Source organism: Strongylocentrotus purpuratus, unplaced genomic scaffold (assembly GCF_000002235.5).
Source record: "Strongylocentrotus purpuratus isolate Spur 01 unplaced genomic scaffold, Spur_5.0 spur5_scaffold_3, whole genome shotgun sequence".
Taxonomy (NCBI): Eukaryota; Metazoa; Echinodermata; class Echinoidea; order Camarodonta; family Strongylocentrotidae; genus Strongylocentrotus; species Strongylocentrotus purpuratus.
The window spans coordinates 3,698,298-3,711,515 of record NW_022145609.1 but is presented as its reverse complement, the minus strand read 5'-3'; the positions used below and the strand labels follow the sequence as shown (position 1 = coordinate 3,711,515).

At 36.2% G+C, this 13,218-nt stretch overlaps 1 long non-coding RNA gene across 1 annotated transcript; it reads right to left on the bottom strand.

Moving 5' to 3' along the window:
• Positions 1 to 7,625: 7,625 nt before the first annotated feature.
• On the bottom strand, positions 7,626 to 9,130 carry LOC115928916. The gene is made up of 3 exons (XR_004066286.1): positions 8,860 to 9,130; positions 8,286 to 8,356; positions 7,626 to 7,687 (listed from the first exon to the last, which is right to left on the bottom strand). It is a non-coding gene; the product is annotated as an uncharacterized LOC115928916 (long non-coding RNA).
• Positions 9,131 to 13,218: the final 4,088 nt, after the last annotated feature.

Here is a 13,218-nt window from a genome sequence, read left to right as displayed (position 1 = left end):
TAAGATGTATAATAGTTTACTGTTTATATTTTAGTTACTTCCTTTGTATCGAATTTGTTATGATTTCATTCCATATTGAGATAGGTGCGAATTTCTACCTTTAATTGTATTATCAAATACATCATGTATCCTGTGCTTTTCACTTCCAAAAATTCTCTAATATAGTTTCTATAGATAACAAATTGAGCGAGGTTTAATATAAGATTTACAAGATTTATTTCACTTTTCTCTATTTCATGACCTATTAAATGAATTTTTTCGTTTATAAAGATTTTAAAATTAAACGAAGTATCCATTAATTTGAATACAAGCTTCCAAAAAAGCGAAACCTTGTGACAAACCAGGAAAAGGTGGTCAATTTTATGTGGGATCTGTGTATCTGTGAACTATTTACATATTGTATCCTATTACGTAACTTCTGCAACCAAAAATCGGAAATACACTATTTAGCTTTGCCAATTCGAAGGCAGAAAGTAATTCATTTTCTTGAAAATAATATAAATGGAATAACCTTCTTTCCAAATACTGTTTACTAAGACTTGTAACACTCTTAGTATATTATTTCTTATCCAGTTTGGAAATGCAATATTTTTAATATCGCTATTATACCAAATCATTTCAATTTCGATATCTTTACTTTAAACATATAAATGTATTTCAATTTACCTCAGAAACAAAACATGTCAACATAAAAATTAGGCCACTTTTTTTTCTACAAATACGATACTGTGGCTGCAGCGAGGTCGATATCAAATAAACAAGTCTGAACAAAGGCTTCTACGGGAATTTGTAGCCTTTAATGATTTGAGTAACCATTTAATCCGTTTCATTCCGTGAAAACTGTGGATAAATCACAGATAAAGAATCGTAAATACAAGTACATCATAGCATCATCAATACAGCAATAACACAGTCTCTTTGAGAAACTCATGAAATAATGTAAATTGTGTCATGATCTTTATAACCTATTCAAATTTCCCAGTCACTATTCTAGTCCATCTGCATTATGGCTTTACATAAATACAAACTCGCATTACTAGTGTCTCAACTAGACTTCATTATAATAGCTTGGTTGAACAATTAACTAGACAATAATAAATTCCAAATCTCTACTTAGTGCTTCAGCACTCTCATAATATATCTTCAAAGTATTTAGCTGTATCTTTACTGTTATCTTTGTTCTTGATACAAGGTAAAATGTACATACATCATATTAAACCAGCATAGGCTTGTATTTCTTACATTACATTACATACTGCAAACATCAACATCTCTCAGTATGAAGTTCAAAACATACACACTAAATTCCACTTTATGTTTTTTGAAAATTCATAGAAATACATTAAATATATAACAAAACTAACCTCTTTGCCCGACTTAATGACAACATTATGACTTAAATCTCCTTGATGCACTGGCAAAAAGGGGATTCTTGAACCTCAGCAAAACCATGTTCATGCATGTAGCCTTCTGAGTGTTTAATATCAAGTGAATATCAATAGATGGCGCTATACTAGGCACCTTGCCTGAGGAAGTGCTATTACAAATACATATGTATTCATGTCATGCATCAATAGTACAAGAAACAAAAGACTTAGGTGATAAAGTAATTTCAAATGCCACTGTCACAACAAAACAATACGCTCTTTTTGTAATTCAAATGTGAACAAAGAGGCAAACACTCAATTTTCTTGATCCAATATTTAAACAAAATTTTCCAAGCACTTTGTTCACCTCTTAAATACTTAAACATCCATGATAGACGGAGTGAACGACATGATAAACAGAGATAAAGAGAGAGAGAGAGCGAGAGAGAGAGAGAAGGAAAGAGAGAAGAGTGAGAGAGAAGGAAAGAGAGAGAGAGAGAAAGATAAGGAAAGAGAGAAGAGAGAGAGAAGCCTTGGGAAAGAGAGAGAGAGAGAGTGAGAGAAGGAAAGAGAGTGAGAGAGAGGGAGAGAGAGAGAGAGAGAGAGATATCTCGATCTTCAGAACAAATGAACTACATGCATCAAATTACTATTTCAGGCTGGTCTGAATATTCCGAGGTTGGGAGGGATAATAACAGATTCGGCACCCCATCTTGGAAAAAAAAACCCTGAAAAGTCTGGGCGTCTCCTTGCATTTATTTATTCATCACAGCTTATTACACGACTTAACTCTTTAAATGCCACACAATTAATCCCCTGCTTCACGTATTATTCATCATGAAATAGATAAATCAAAGGCTTCATGAATATTTAACAGTTCCAGTGCAACATTAATCTGTACCAGTATTAAAATGGTTGTCACGGAGCTAATCAAGACCAGAAATTAGTAATTTTACAAAGCGCCGGATTGTGTTGCACAAAGCAATGCTTCCGTCAATAATTGGTTTGTGCAAAATTGCACGTGTGACAAACGGGTGAATGGCATAAAGGTGAAGAAAGCAAGCGAAGGCTGAACTATCTATCAAGCATTTTTCCATGCGTTACTTGGGCAAAAGGGTGACCGACGTGTTTTAAAGAAATCATACTGAATTTTTCGACAATGGTGCTGGCGGGTAATAGACCTTAACACTGAATAATATATATTCTTACACAAGCTTACAACAAAATATTTGTCCTGCCTTCGGCACAAGATTTTGAATAAATCTATATAATCTACACGTTTAACCAATCTGTACAAAACATATTTATAACCTGACGATAAGAAATGTTACACAGCTTGAAGTGAAAAACAGATAAAAAAAGATTATTGTACACAAATATTGAATCAGTGAAAAGTGGCATTTTTGCATCGTAAATGACATTCACTTTGACGAAATTAGACGTAAATTTACCCTTTCATCCCTTAATTTACAAACTAGAAGTGATATTGTAGTTACTCGCCTCATGATCACCTACCATCCCAGTATAGCTTCCTGAGTGAGCTGCCAAAGGGATTACCTAACCAAGTACCAGGATTTAAAAACCACATAAGATATTTACTGTTTCTATAACATTTTGAAAGTAGCTGTTTAAGTTTCGTTATAATTCTTGCAACAATTGAAATAGTGTACTACCGTAGTATGAGCACATAGTAAGGAAGTATGAGCACCTTGATAAATATTACCAACTCTGTGTATTGCATAACATGTTCATTATCGTTGATCCAGCATGTATCAATGCTGGCACCATACACAAGCCTCTGCCTCGCTAGGGCTGTCTCTATATTTCTTCGTAAGTGTCTCTCGGATCTGATGTTATGGGTTCTAGATAGGTATCGTCGGTGTTGGGTTTCTTTAGATCTTGATACGTATGGGGGTCGGTAAGATTCTGGTAGTTTGGGGTATCTGTATTAAGATCTTGGTAGACATGGGTATCAGCATTCGGGTCTTCGTAGGTATTGCGGTCTTGCTTTGAGTCATCAAATACAGGGTTCTTATACTTTGATGAGGTCTCACGTGCATTGTTTGGTGGGGACGCGGCTGGTTCAGTCTCTAAACGTCTTTGCTTGATCCTGGAAGTGAAATTCAATAATAAAAACGCATTAAGTTCCTCCTTCTTTGTAATACCATTGAGATTCAGGTACACACGCACACGCGCACGCGCACGCACACTCACACACACACACGCGGGCACAGACATACGCGCGCACACACACACACACACCCACACGCACACAAAGTTTAGATAGAAGTGAGGTGAGAATGGTCCCTGATGAGCATAACAGCTCACTGCGTATGATTGCGGATGTCCCTTATAACATTTAAAACAAAATCATTATAAACCATTCATTGTATGAATATACTGTATTTTAAGGGCCTTTAGAATAGGATAATCCTGCAATCGCTTTATCAATTATCGTTTTGGCTCCCTTTAGATAAATAAATTCATATCTATATTTGTAAAAATGTTACCATATAGTGGCATGGACTTCACTTTTAATTGTTCTACTGTAGTTGAGTTAACTTACCTTCTACACATCACCAAAGTAATTAGTAGTATTGCGATGAGAACGATGGGTACTATCACACCCCCTATCACAGCACTTAGCGGTTTCCTGGAACCATTATCATCACCTTTAGCACAAACAAAAATCACATACATGTAATTATGCTGTAATGAGCTATACATTTTGTTGGTCCGTTTTACAAAGTTTTTGTTGATTTTATTTATTCATTTATTTATTTATGTCTATTTTAGCGAGCAGTATAGATCATTCAGTTAAAAAAATACTTTACAATGACGCCCTGCTGCAACATACAAATACACGAACCCCCCCCCCCCCCCCCCCAAAAAAAAAAAAAAAAAAAAAAAGAAAAAAAAAGAAAAAAGAAGTCTAACTTTTATAGCCAAAAGCACTGACCTCTGTTTTATCCGGGTGTATATGCATGCCATTAATTTCAAACCATTTAACAATAAGATCATTATCATCTTGTAAATTAATCTTAACTTGAGTAAAATTAACATCATTATTAAATATAAATGTATCATCTGCATAAACATATCTTTTTGAGTGTGAATGCAGATTCAAATTACACGCATCATTAAATAAATAAGCAAACAATGAGAGGGGCGAGGAATGATTTATGCGGTACCCAAGTTTGAACATGTAAATATTCGATATTGCAGCCTTTAACGACAACACAATAATTTATTGCATTTTACCCCGGTCCCCAACATAACAAAATCCTCTGTACGGCCATGCATTATGGCTCAAAGCATGGGCACACAAAATATTTTTTCTGTTGGGGACCGGGGGGGGGGGGAATTCAATGAATTATTGATAATTTATTGCACTTTTTTGTGGGAACTGCCCCCTACCCTTCCCCGCACTGCGTACATTCATGGTACAGTGGCAAAGCAATGGCCTCGTAACAGTGAGGCCCCCATGATCAAAACCGTGTCGACTATATAAGTGCCCTTTTGTGGGCATTAATCCTCAATACTGTCATTTTTTTACTTAAGGGCATTTTCTAGATCTATTAGGAAAAAGTCATTGTCAAAATAATTCCATTAAATGGGGTAAAAAAAAAATATTCCAACTTTATGAGCAACAGTGTAGATTATATTTACTTCCATAAATGACAACTTTTCTTGTCGTTTCATAAAGTTTCACAAAAACTTGTAAACAAAGAAATGTTTTAGAAAAATGTATACATTCCATTTCTCCTTATACTAAACTATACCAAATTAATGCAGACTATTTAACTTTCTCAGCCAATCAAACAGAAATAAGGCGTAATATTAGGATGAATATGTAAACAACGCTGATAAGCTACAAACTTATAAACATATTTATGAAGGTCACAAACTGACTTTAGTTTGACATGTAGCTAGTATATATTTGATAATAAAAATAATACATGAGATTTTTAAGGCGCGTTATTCTCTTGAAATCAAATGCTCAAGGCACACTTGTATGAAAAAGGAAAAATAAATCGCGCAAAAAGCAAACGTATTTGGAACAAAAGAACAGGAGTAATATAAAAAATACGAAAATAAAGGAACAATTAATTAAATGCTGAAAGCATTTTACTTCTACATCCTTTAAAATCCCACATTACCTACGATGTTTTCAAGTATAACATTCAGGGTAGTAAAAGTTTCATTTGTTGCATGCTCTTACCTGAGAGGATGGTCTTTGCATTCACTGATACGGACCAATTACTAAAACCAGCTCCATTGAGAGTTTGGACCTGACAAACATGGAAATAAGAATATGGAGTTGTAGTAATATTGACAATACAAACATCGTCCACACACAAAAGAATTGTTTAAAGCTAGTAAGTCATGGCTGCACTTAATCATGAGATATTCTAGTCCGCGAGAAAATACAATCTACAATCATCATAAGCGTCCTCATACGAAAGTTAATTTTTAGATGCCTTTAAAGCATTCAAATGTAATTCATTTTAATGCAGTATCATGCATGTAATCGGTGATTGCTTGCTACATAAATGGCACAATTAAAAAAAGAGAATCACTTTGTAATTTCATCCCAAAGTATATAGTTTCTCTAAAAGCGCTTATGATAACAGCTCAAACTAAAATGTTCTTAAAGGTAAAGACCAGTATTGGAAACGCCCTAATTTCAAAAAATGAAATGGAAGCTCTTATTACCAATCATGTGAAAGAATATGTTTTGAATATTACATGACGATACAAATTTTGACGGGAAAACGCCTACTAATTGATATATTTGGTAAATTAGTATATCTCTTGCCTGTTGAGAGATACAAATGCACGTGTCGCGCACGTGTGTGTAGTCCCATATACATCTTTCTGTGTACAGTGCTTCTAACTTTATGAAGACTTGGCCAAATTTCTTATAATTTTGATGATTCCAGAACCTTGCAGAACATCTATGCTAGATGATCAACCTTTTCTGATCGATTTCACAACGTTTCTTTCACTATGCAATTGCATGACCACAACTGGTCTTTAGCTTTAATAGGGAAAGCTTGTACTAAAATATGAAGAGAATGAATATTCCCTTAAACGTTGGGTCCTAAGGATTGATGTCGAGACATCTATACCTGAACTGTATAATTGATTTCACTGGCCAGGTCCATCACAGTATGTTCCACATCAAATGCACCAGTCATTACTTCCTCCATCTTATAATTGCCATCACCAGCTAGATCAGTTCGCTTGTAGCGGATGATATATTTCTGGATGTTACCATTGATGTTAGATGGTAGAGGGGTAGACCAGGATAGAGTGAAGGAGCTTGTAGTACTCTGCAGTATAGTCACATTGATAGGAGCAGGCGCGACTGATTAGAAGAAAATGGTTTATAACAATGTCATGCTGAAATATGGTAGACTTATGTATTGATATTCCGGAATATCAATTACTTTTGTTACTCTCGTTTTAATAGATAAGTACAATGTCTAATTCCAGAAGAAAAAAAAATATTTCAATTGCAATTAAAGCGACTGTGTATAAAATTACATTGGGGTTTGAATCACAATGAAAATGTAATGACATAAAGGAAATAGTAATCTAATGCATCAAAGAGTCATGTATATGATTTATATTGTGCAGGCAAAGTAATTTAGTATACAAACACTGCTAAAGATATATTTACAGATTTCATTACTCCCGATATCCTCTGATATCTCACGTGCTGGCCCGTACTCCACTAACATTTAACCCGACGCTGGAATTAAACATACTCAGAAATTGAGTTTAACAAAGAAGTTATACCGAGGTCTGATTCTAACAAACTGTAGTCCTCGAGTTAAGTTTAATGAATTAGCAGTATACGAACCATACAGTTTGCAATTTAGCAGAATGAATGATTCTCTCTCTATCAAGATCAATTAAATTTGTAGATGAAACTGGTAGTAACGAACCAAAAGGAGTATTAACCGAAAAAAAAACCATGTTGGACGAAGGTTGTAACAAAAATATCTACAAGAATATTAACTGTTTCACTTAAAAAGCAAAGCAATAACTCCCTTACCCTCACGAAAAAATACATCCTAAGATTAACACCAACCTTCTTCAAGTGTTTTGCTCATAGTCTCACTGCTTTTGTCACCCTCCTCGTCTTTATTTAATGCAGTCAATTGAATGGTATAGTCCAGATAGGTGTCTAACCCTCTTATCGTGTAGGAGCTAGTGTAGATAGAGTTTGAAGAAGTTGAACCAGGGGGAGCGTAGTAGATCATATAATGGGTCACTCCACTCCTGCATTCTGCTGATTCCGACGGGAGGTGCTGAAACATTAAAAAGCAAATTCATGTTACATGCAGCACAACCACATACAAGAATTTACTTTCACACTAATAAACAAAACTATGAGTCGTTATCTTTTTTTTTTTAATCTACAGTTTTCGCATTAAAGGGAGCTGCTATATGGTCCTGCTAAACAAGATTCTCTTGATTACAAAACATTTTTATATTTGCTTCCTTCTGTAAAATAAAATAAAAACTCAATTTCATAAGCCCAACAGCTCTTACTTGCAACTAGCAAACAAAACAAATTGGTGCTATTTAGATGTTTTATATTTTTTTTTACACAAGATCTATTTAATTTAGTCAACTGTTGAGGTACGTAAAGAAACATTCACAAATAGTTAGTGGCGTGGAGGAGTTCTTATTTGACATATCTTGACGAAAAAATAGGTACAATTAAATCTTAATAAGGTTGTAAGTGTCTTTGCCAGCTTCATATCACATATAACGATGCGGTTCTACCTGAATGTAATAAAAGTATGACTAGTAACAGTTATAAATTTTGTGCTCTGGACGAGTCTTTTCATCCTACTACATTTCACGAAGCGACCAAACCGCTATTCTTAAAACAGTTCATACCTCCCATGTCACCTCTAGCTCTTTAGGGTTGATGGCTGAAACTTGTAGTCCAGTTGGAGAAGCACTGGGTTCTGAAGGTTTAAAGTATACACAAGATACTAAATGGCTTGGACCTATAGTAGATGAATACATCACATGGTCATGCAAGTCATAGTAAAATCATGCACTGCTTCTACAGGTACACTTCATGTAGTTTTAGATTAAAAGTCGAACATGAAACTACCGTTGCGCCAAACACAATGAAGGGTATAATAAACAAATTTTATAGGGAAACGTATGTTTTGCCTTTGTAGAAGAAATTTTTGGTGTCACAATTTAGAAAGATAAAAAGAATTAAAGATAGAATGTATGGAACCTTTAAAATACAAACATTTCTTTGTACAGACTTTACTAAAAAAAAACTAAATAAATCAAACATTTCAATGGAAAGTGCATTCAATCAATGAAAAGTGCATTAATATCCCTAATGTACTTCAAAATGTACAAATCAATTACTAAAACGCAAAAACAATGTACCTGTAACCAAATGTATAACTCCAATACACTCAATTATTTTCTTCTGAGCATAACTTACTTCTACAGAGAGTTATTGTGTCGCTCCTAGGAGACTCGGGTCCTGTTCCACCTGTTCCTTCCCTCACTGCTGCTACACAAAACCTGTAATCTGTGTCGGGTGTCAGGTTACTAACGATGGCTGATGTTGTTAGTTGATCTACTCTCTGATCTGTTACCCAGTCACCATCCTTCTTTACAAAGACATCATATCCTACCAGAGGAGGATCACCTACGTCATCTTCTTCAGACCATTCATTCCATCGAAGACCAACTGTAGTTGACGTGGTGCTCAATATCACTGGTGCTTTCTCAATGACTGGCAGAACTGAACAAAAACAAACAGAGACAGTAATACTTAATATAATAATTTATTAAAATACCATCAAAATCAATGACACGCCTATAATAGAAGTTCTTCCACCAAGTCAATATGTATATAAATTTCACCAAAGTACACAGGAGTACTATACTGACATCTTACAGAGCTGCTACCATATGATGCAGAGAATGTGCATACGTTGTTTGAGCGAGCCTGAATCGGATGACAAGGTTCACAAAACATTGTAAAGCACTTACAGACATCGTAGGTGTATCAAGTGCTACATAAGCCCAGAATATCAAATTTTAAAAATATAAAGTTCATTGATTAATTCACATGTAGGGCTTATGTATGGGTCAATGTACAGATGGCGACTTGCATGTAGAAACAACTTTATCAATATAGGAACATACATTCCATGTTAAAAGGTTACTAAATTACAAATTCATGTTGACTTTTGTTGATCTGTAATTATATAATGTATACATCACATATATTTTGTCTTTTTAATGTAAGTTTATATGTCATATATTTTATATTATTTTTTCTATTACTTTTGTTCTACCTGCTAAGCTCCACCCCTAAAAGAAACCCTCCAAAAACAATCATTTGTGACATCATCATGTCAGTCATTCATCAGTGAGCTAGAGGGACAAAAGACATTGGTATGTCCCTTCCCATCAACTGAACACCTGTTCACAAAAGCATTGCATGTTTTTTATACAATGCTTACTCACACAATTCAATTACATTTTAGGCAGCTGCTATGTCAGAAATACCCAAGCAACACCATGAAAAGAAAGGTTTAAATGGGCTATTATATGAAAACATGCAATGCTAATGTAACAAGTTTCACAGTGGGTGAGGAAATACCACCGTCTATTGTGAACAGGTGGTCAGTTGATGGGAAGGGACATACCAATGTCTTTTGTTCATCTAGCTGACTGATGAATGCCTGGCATAATGATCTCACAAAAGTCATCTACTTTTGGAGGTTTTTTTAGGGGTGGAGCTTAGCACTGAGGTAGAACAAAAGTAATATAAATATATTATAGTATTAATGACTGCTTTGAGAGAAATAGTTGTTTGTTATACGCTCAAGGGAAGGTTACAATTGTGCTATTGCCCGAGGCGTGCCGAGGGCAATAGCACAATTGTAACCTTCCCGAGAGCGTATAAAAACAACTATTTCTCGAATATCAAAGCAGTCATTAATACTTTTATATACCGAAGAGTCAACTAACCAATCAACTGGTAGAACTCTGTAGAAAATAACTCAACTGGTAGAAATCCGTAGAAAATAACTCTATTTGTAGAACTCTGTATAAAATAACTCAACTGGTATAAAATAACTCTATTTGTTAAAAATGTTTACAGTACAATTGTGAAAATGATATGTGGGGGCTTGCACCTGCTGACTAGGAGAAACATGGGCATGGCTACTTGTAGTGATGTTGCATGTGCGTGGGAAGTTCTCTGGGTTATTTGTGATCTCATTGAAAATGTCATTTAGTTCCCGCAGTTCCTGGCTTTCACTACGCTGACCACCAGTAGATGTTGTTGATGACGATGGTACTGATTTCGGATCAACAGCTGCCGCGATACCATGACCTATGTTTGATGACGATGGTACTGATTTCGGATCAACGGCTGCCGCGATAGCATGACTCATGTTTTCTTTGGCTGTACTGCTGGTCATAGCATAGTGTTTGAGACTGGTCTCCGCCTTGTGTCCGGAGACACTCATGATTTCTCTTTCTCTGAACCCAGCATTTTGTAGGGTACTGATGCTGGTTGCCCTTAGGCAATGGTGGGTGTAAGCCTTGGTACCTGCACGAGATGATATTGTTTTCATTTTGTCTCCGATGCTGTTGTTTCCCAAGGGATGCATTACAGTACCATTGATCAGAAGAAGATGGATTGGATTTGAACTCACGCTTGGCCTGTGCATTTGCCGGTCTCTGCCAAAAACTCTTACATCGTGGATCCAATTTATCTTTGTAGCGTAAGAATGAGGCAACAGGACATCGTGGACCATTAGTTGGAATCATGACACCACCTTGGCTCTTCTCTAGTTTATCTGCACGGTTGTTTTTTGTGAGTGTATCTTTCAGAGTTATGGAGCATTTTCCCCCTTCATCACAAATGTCAAAGCTGTCAAGTGTCATTTCACGCAAATTCTCTCTACCCCGATTGCAAAAGTACAACATTACGTCCATAAATACCTTGTCCTGAAGACCCACAGGATCATCCAAATCAAGCGAACCTTGGATTTTGTCCATGTCTTCTGCTGAGATAGCTGGTTTGTGAGTTACAACTCCCTTTCCTTCCTGTTTAAGCATTGCTGAAAAACACTTAAAAACTCTCGTCGAGTTGGAAAAATCTTCATGCTTGATGATATCTATCTTATTACAGTTGAGGAAATAACGCTGAAGTCCGAATCTAATAGCTAACATTGACTTCTTCATGTAATAACTTCCGTTCTTCCGTCTGGCACCAGCGTAAAACTTTTGCAGTACATTGTCCAGCTCCGAATTTGAAAGCTTGTTTACGCTATCGAGGTCTGTGCTGATAACTTGCAGGAAGTCTTCGAATATTTTCATGGAGCATTTAACGGAATTTTTCGTGTTCTTGCTGTCAGCAGAATCAATCAAGTCTCTCATTTGATCATCATCAAGAAGCTGAAATCTTGGGAGCGTTTCTAATTCCGCCATTTTGGCCTAGTACAGTCGGTCGTCTGCGTTGGCAGCTACTAGGGAGTCGGGCTAACTCGCCCCACGGGACATCTCGCCCCAGCGAGATATCCCGACATGATTTATCGATCGAGAGATACCAGTAGTCTGCTAATTAACGGCCAGGACGAAAGAATGTGAACAAATATCAGCCATATCGTCTAAAATGTACAATGAGCACAAACATATACACATTGGTATCTCTCGATCGATGAATCGTGTCGGGACATTTTGACCCAGTCTTTGATGCTGGGGCGAGATGTCCCGTGGGGTGAGTTACAAAATTGGTAAAATATAGCGACCAATTCTTCGCACACGTACGGTATCCTGGATCGCTCAAACCATTTTTTAACATGTAAACCTATGGGGTAACCATGGAGACTAAACTATTTTCCCGGTAACCATGGTTATTGGGATTTTAGAACTGTTTTAACCATGGTTACCGGGAATTTTACAGGAACAGTTAAAGTTTATGAATGCAATTTCGACCAATCAGATGGCTGGATTTCTTAAGTGAGGTATATAAATATATATATTGATATATATATGACATAAATGTACATCAAAAAGTAAAAAGATATGTGATGATCAACAAAAGTCAACATGAATTAATTTAGTAACTTTTAATATTAATAGATAGCAGTTTATTCAGTATGCCCCCTAGGCTCTGCCATTTGTTTGTATTACTGAATGCTTCACACACATTTTGCAATATATGTCTGTTGATGTTGTTGCTGTTTTTGAGGTTGCTTTTGTTGCAGCTGTTATTGTTGTGGTAGTTGGTGGTGTAGTCGTGTTGTCATTCATGTTGTAACAGTTGTTGTTGTTGTTGTTGTTATTTTTTATTACATGGCGAGGGAAGGCACACGTGCCTGCCTATTCCTTTGCCATGAAAGTTTTACAAAACCAGAGCCTCCAACAACATAACTGATGCAATCCCCTGTTTTGGCCCTGTAACACTGGATGAAGACAGAACGACTGAGAATAATTCTGCATCTAAAGAAAGTGAATGCATACAGGTATCTCACAGATGTACATTAGAGTAAAGCAATGTCGCGCAGTTTGCTCACCATAGGTTGCGTTGGTAATGAGCGTACTGGGATAGCCTGTATTTTCAACAGTAAGAATGCACTGGTATCCCCCATCTGCCAGTGGATACACACTATCAACATCAAAGACAACAGCTCGTTCTGACCCTGAGACAATGCTAGATCTCCTGGTGATTCCTGTCTTGTCATTGGTGTCTTCAGTACGTCTGTACAGATCAACTGAGGATGCATCGGGAAGTGGGATACCCTCAACATAACATGTGAAGCTAGATGGTTGG